We start from the raw sequence: 7,135 nt of genomic DNA, 5'->3' as shown, positions 1-7,135 counted from the left end.
ATTGGCTCAGTGATGACTTCTGTCATTTCCTTCTCTTTGTTATGCGCTGCATGGATTGTCGGTGCCAGCTAGAAACACCAGGACCCAGTGCTCACAGTCTTTAACACTTAAACTATTGCTGGTACTCTTTCTCTCACTGTCCTGCCCAGGAACCAACTGTAGTTCCACCTTAGTTATTTCTATGCTTTTATTTTATTGCCTTGCTGCTCATGCACATCCTACAGTGTTGATTCTACTGATCTTCACGCTCCACTTGCTTTGTCCTTTAAGTAATCTCTGTATGTTTTGTGAATTATTTTTGCCTGACTGTTGAAAATGGCTTCTCTTCCCCAGATTTATAAGCTTCTTGTAAGGAGTTCACATTTTCTGTTTTTTAAATAAGCGTCACATACAGAAAAGAGGGATTTAAGGAATCAAGGGTAAGATTAAACAAAAAAAAGTAGATCGCATTGACTGGCTAGAATGAAGGAGATTAAGGATAAAATATATGGAGAGCTGATACAAGCAAACCAACAGGAGGGATGGAAGGATAGAAGGAAAGAGAATTATTGGAAGTGGGGGAGGAAAAAATAAATGGAGAGAATCTGGCAATGAACTCAAATGGCAGGTAAAAGTAGAAAGAAACAGAAGTATCTAAAAAGTTGGGGACACATGGGAAATCATGGCTCTCATGGAAGGTTTACCCAAAATTATTAGTGTTTATTAATAAGCTCTGGGAGGCGCAGTTGCCTGTTGCTACAGTCCAGTCATATATGAGGTTTTCCTCCAACACTCCAGAAGGTTCCACCTACACAACACACACCGCCTCACACATCTACGAAGGCCCGTCTGTGAGGATGCACACAAACATGCAATACGCTCACAGACACACATATATTGGACAGGCTTCTCTGCAAATCCATTCAAAATAGACTTCAGGGGGAAAACAGTGTGTTCTTTCACACATTGCAACTCATTCTGAAGTACACCTGTCTGCTCTGTCGCAGAAGGACGAGCAACTTGTCTATGATCACAACATCCTGATATTTACAATCTATGGCCAATTACAGTTTTTCACAATTCTTAAGATACATTTCTTGAAGCCTTCTCCCTTTTCCCCTCAAAGCTGTAAACACCAACCCCAATGTATAAAAGTACATTCGCTAAACCTCTGACTCTTCTGGTTTTAGCTCTGCTCAGAACCAAACTGTTTTTCAGATCATGCACAACCGGCAAATATAACACACAAGGATGAGGACCCAAATGCAGGCACAAGCATTACGAAGTTTCATGAAAAAAACAAGAACAGAAAGACGGTGGTAAGAAAAGAAGAAATGAAGAAAACCACAAAGAAAACTCAATTTTGCTTCGGAAAGTTCCAAAGTGAGTGAAGTGACCTGGAACTATCTGCATGGCAGTCAAAATAAAAGCCGGCTGGATTCTCTAAATACTTAGAGAAAGCTGGTTCAATGCCCTCTCTGTCACTTCCTTTAGTATAGGATATTTTATAGATATATTTAGGCGATCGTGGCTTAAGAGTTGGGTGTTCGTCTTGTAATCGGAAGGTTGCCAGTTCGAGCCCCAGCTCGGACAGTCTCGGTCGTTGTGTCCTTGGGCAAGACACTTCACCTACCGCCTACTGGTGATGGCCAGAGGGGCCGATGGCGCGATATGGCAGCCTCGCCTCTGTCAGCCTGCCCTAGGGCAGCTGTGGCTACAACTGTAGCTTGCCTTCACCACTGTATGAATGTGAGAGTGAATGAATAGTGGTATTGTAAAGCGCTTTGAGGGGTCCCGAAAAGCGCTATATAAATGCAATCCATTATTATTATATTTCATTCATTCAAATTCATTTTGTTTTCTTTGCTCTTTTTAAATGTGCTTTAAGAATTTTGTAGTTCAGTCAATAATGTAAGTTTTTAATGTACTTGACATGATTTTGAGGACAGTTATTGTTTAATTTTTTGTATTCATGTGGCTATAGTACATATGTACCATTTATTTCACTGAATAGTAAAATTCTTATAAATGTTAGTAACGAATATCAAGTGAAAAAAAGTTTGGGATTACAATGTTAATTGTAATTTTTTTTATAAAATAAAATAATTATTCAACATATTTTACATAATGGGTATTAAACTCTTTAAACAGTTATAAGCTGTTACTGTTATGTACATGACAAAGTCATAATAAAATGATATTATTTTATTTTTAGATTTTATTTTTTAATAATATTTAGAATCTCATGTATTATTGACTAGCTTTATATTGCGTTGTTCTCATTTTGACCATCAGCTCAATCTATTAAACTTAAAGGAGAGGTCAGAGGTCAAATGTGACATGATATTTGTTTTTTTTCCTACACACAGCATCCTACCAAACACTACTGAAAACATACCCTCCTTGGCAGAGGCAAATATAACTGATCGTGTAAATGTTAAATATGACTTAATACAATGTTTTGAATTTTTATCAGAGGCTATGTTGACACCGCAGGTGAACGCTGAACACTCTACCGCTATAATAAGCTTCCTATCAAGTTGTTGCCTTATGTGAAGAACATAGACGTAGCTCCCTATATGTCAGCATGTAGCAGTTATATATAATGTTGCACTGCCAGCATTTAGGATTATGATTATATTATTTTTTGCATCAGGCCAGATGGGCTCCATGTTTCCTCCCAACCATCTGTGTGAGCACCACCCTGGATGGATGGAGGGAATTTTAATTCGGGCATAGAAAGCCGTAACAGATAAGAGGAAATGACTCACTTTGGCTCATCTCTCCAGCATAAGGAATGAGAAAACAAGATTTGTTTTGCTTTGTAGCTTGTATGCTCATTTTTCTTTAAAATTCCAAACTTAATAGTAAAATGAAGTTTTTTATAAAAAGTGCTTATGATTCATATGACCTCCCTACATGAACCAACCTGGTAAGAAGACAGCAGACCGAAGTAAGACGTGCATTTTGTCGTCCATGATCTGGACATTGTAGCTTCAATATCACAGAAATCCGCAGTCAAATTTATTAAGGATCCTAAAAAAAAGTCCTTACGAATGGTCCTTGACACCTTTCCAAAACTGTTAATACACGTGTGTGATTGGACACGAGTGAAAACAGATACACACTGCTGAGAAAGTGTGGAGCAGACAATCACAGAAAAAGGAAAAACAAAGGAAGCAAAGCAACCAGAGACGCATGAAGATAGCAGTTACCGACATAAAAATAAGAAATTTGTAACACAGAAACAAAGTAAACAGATAAAGACGAGGAAACAGAAGAAGCATGAGGAAAAGACAAACACTAAGAAATGCAAGAAAGGATACTTAATGAAGACAAAAGCCAAAGCTCAAACTTCACACTAAACCTGATACGAGGAAAACCTATGAAAACATGTTTTATATGCCTTGTACAACTTACGCCTCAGTTGTGAGCAAATGAGCCATAAGTTGTACAAGTTTCATATGTTTCTTTTACAACTTAATTGTACGACTTGATTATAATTAAATTATTTATATTAAATAATCAAAATGGTCAGTTTCTGCAGTAAATCTCATCAGATAATGTCAAAAGACAAATGCAAATGAAATGCAGATATTTATCAATGCAAATGTCAGTAAATTGCTATTTTTCTCTAATTCGTTTCCACATACTGTCGGTCTTCATATCATGAGAAAGAACATCGCCTATCACAGGTGGTTACATTTCAGTAAAAGAAATCTTCCAATAAGCTTTGGTTCATAGGGTTTTCTGTTTTAGTGTATTAGCTAAGCTCTAACAAGAGCCTGTATAGAAGGCTCTTCACATGAGAGATTTTTCCTCTTGACCCATGTTCGATAAAATTATATGTCTTTATGACAATCAGGAATGTGTCAAGAGGACCTCAACTGGATTTATTCTTCACTCGTCTTTCACATGTGTGGTCTGACCTCTGTATAATAGAAATCAGGCAAGTGTGGGGCACAATTTAAGAAAAGAAGACCTTTAAAACCATTTAAATAATAAAGGCCTCCATTAGCAAGTCTTAATTGGTTTTGGTTAATCTCTGGTTCCAGAAAACAACACAAAGTACCACCTTTTAAAAGCACTTTCTTGCCTTTTCCCTCCAATCTCTCTCTCTTTCTGCCTCTTCCTCTCCTTTTCTTCTCTCCATCTCCATCCTCAGTCAGCCAGCTTCCCTATGAGATTGTTAATCTAATGCCACTAGCACAGGAGTTGATGCTGCTCATCTGATACCACAAAGTCTCAGATGACACACTCGCACTCAGGTACAATCAGACGGGGACAGGCCCAGGAGCCCTGCAGCTTCACTAACGTTTTTTAGCACTTTCAGAAGCCTTGGTCCCAGAGTGGATCATTAAACTGGAGAATACCAGTTGCAGATGAACCAAAGGTGCAAGAGCTTGTTGGATCATTCCCAAAACAGAGTTGGAGAAGAAAAGGAAGCAAAGAATGGGATGAGAAGAAAGTTCTCCCTTCGTCTAAACACCGCTCATTAGCAGAAACAGGTATGTCGCCGAATGACTTATAGTGTGAATGGTTTAAAGAAAAAAAAATGTCATGGGAAGTTGGAGGAAAGACGCAGGGGTGCTGACAATGAGGGAATGACAGTTTCATGCTGAATAGGCAGGAGTGTCTAATCTACTGTTAGACATCCGCATCAAAAAATGTCTCTACTCCAACAACTGTTCCGCTTCCTGTCAATTAGGTGCCAGGAAATTGCACGCACATTTGTCCAAGCGGCAAAAAACACACACACGCGCGTACACACTGCATAGTCGAAAGCATATGCACACACACCCCCGCATGCAACACACACCTCATCAAGCTGCAACGAGCGCGCCGTGATTAGTCTATCCGGGGCCCAGCATGCAGCGCGTGTGGCTATGCATTTGCTTGACAGAATGTGTGCGTGACACAACTATTCTCTATAATTTGTTTGACAAATAGAAAGCGAAGGCACGGAAACCGTAATTACACTTCTCGAGGTCGGAGTGAATTTTGAAAAAGTAAAGGGAAATAAAGGTTAAGAAGCAGCGAAAGTGAGGCCTTTAGATGGGGACGCGGAGGACCGCTGTTACCAGAATATTGATGACGAGCTGAAATTATCAGGCATACAGAGTCGAACCAAGTGGAGAGCTGCCATGAGCTGGCAATTAGTACCCACCATTCAACAACGCATGCTGCTACCCTACTTTCAAATGAGACAAGCCGTTCTTCTCCCCCCCAAAAATTGGCCATGACGTGAGATTCTGCTGCTGGTGTCATTTTCCGAATTAAACCTCATTAAGTTAATTCTGGCAGAGGCAGACTTCAGGTACATTGCACGTATTTTGATGGCAATTATATCAGTGTGTGCTGGAGTTTGTCGCTGCCCTTTGCTACCTCCTCAGCCCTAAACACCAATCTGCCATGTTGTACTTAGCCATAACAAGCTCACTGAGAAATGCTGCAACTTTTCTGCCACTTACCTCTCTCCTGTGACTTTTTTTTAATGAGGTAAAGGGTCAGTGTCCGATTTTTACCTCGGGATGTTTGTATACCACAGAAATGATATTTATATAGGAATGCTGTAGCACAAGGAGTCAGAGAGGCAGACGTGATGGAGAATGATGTCAGAGGCAGGCGGGGGGAGGATTTGCAGACTTTTTTCTGCATGAGCTGACTGGTTGCGGCAGTAGAAGGGTAGACGCTGTTTATTTCATTGGGCGCATGTTAAGCGCAATGTGTTGGATAGTCTGTTCTCACCGCCTGGCTGCTCTGATCTCATCCCCTCACAGAGGGGTTTTATATAAGCCTCAACATCAACATAGCTCTCAGTGATGATTACTTCAATGAAGAGAGGAGCAGGAGGAGAGGAGCAAGAAAAAAAGCGTGACTTGTGGAAGAGAAGAGGGGCAGTGATGACAGGAGGTGAAGGGGTAAATGGAAAAATATAGGGGCAGAGAAGAAAGGCGGAGAAGGGAAAGAGAGGTAAGATGAAAAATAAGAGGGAAGAAGAGAGGGGAAATACGTGAGGAGTGGATGAAGAAAGAGGAAAAGGAAGGAAACGAGCATGATAAAGAAAGAGCAGTGGGTGAGGTGAGGAAATAAAGAAACAAAGAAAAGAAGACAAAATTAGGGGAGAGGTGCGAGTGAAGATTAGACCAACAGGAAATTGAAGAGAAATTGAGAAAAGATCCTAAAGAGAAACAGAAAGAAGACAGGAAGGAGGAAAGAATGAGGAGAGGAGCAATAGAAGGATAGGAAATAAGGAAAAGAACACAAGTTTAGTAGAAAAAAAGGTAACATGAAGCAGCCAAGAGAGGAAAAGTGGAAGAGAGAGGATGGGGGGGGGGGAGGAAAGGCCGCAAGTAAAAAAGTTAAATCAGGAGAAAGAGCAGTAGGGAAAAAATAGGCGAGGGAAGAAGGAATGAGTGAAGCAGAGGAAGAGAGATAAAGATGCAGGAGGAAGAAAAATGGAATGAAGTAAACGGAAGGAAAGGAGAGGAAGAGATGAGCAAAGAGGAAGAGGGAGGAGAGGAAACTGAGGATAGCAGGACGAAGAAGACAGACAAAAGAAGAGGAGGAAAGAAATGGTTCCTTTAGCAGAGGGAGGAAAGAAGAGGAAGAAGTGGATCTGAAACACACACACACACACACACACACACACACACACACACACACACACACACACACACACTGTACTCTGCCTAAAATGTCAGTCAATCATCGGGAATACTCGGTGTTCTCTGTGTTCGTCTTATCTCCCCTGACAGAGTCGACAGTTTGTGTTTGCTCAAACAGCAGATCAGGAGGCCGTCATTAAGAGACTATTGACTCCCTCCAAGTGCTTAAATAAACACATATCTGCATGCCTGTCAGCCATCCAGAGTCTGGAGGATGTGCTGTAAGAACGATCAGAGAGCAAGGTGTTTGAGTCAGGAAGTTGTGCACACTTTCAACCAACATGTTTTTGAAGGGAAATACTTTGCTTTTGGTATAAAGCTGATTTTTGCACTGATAACTTTAAAGGTGAGACTTAAGGCGGCGGGACTATGGAACATGATTTGTATTACAGCAGTGCTTTTATGCAGGGTTAAAGTGGGCTTTAGCAGGTGGGGGAAACATAAGACTGGGCATGGCATTGTAGCATGGGGGAAAGAATTACATCAAA

This window comes from Oreochromis aureus, linkage group 17 (assembly GCF_013358895.1).
Source record: "Oreochromis aureus strain Israel breed Guangdong linkage group 17, ZZ_aureus, whole genome shotgun sequence".
Taxonomy (NCBI): domain Eukaryota; kingdom Metazoa; phylum Chordata; class Actinopteri; order Cichliformes; family Cichlidae; genus Oreochromis; species Oreochromis aureus.
Note: the sequence above shows the minus strand (reverse complement) of the source record.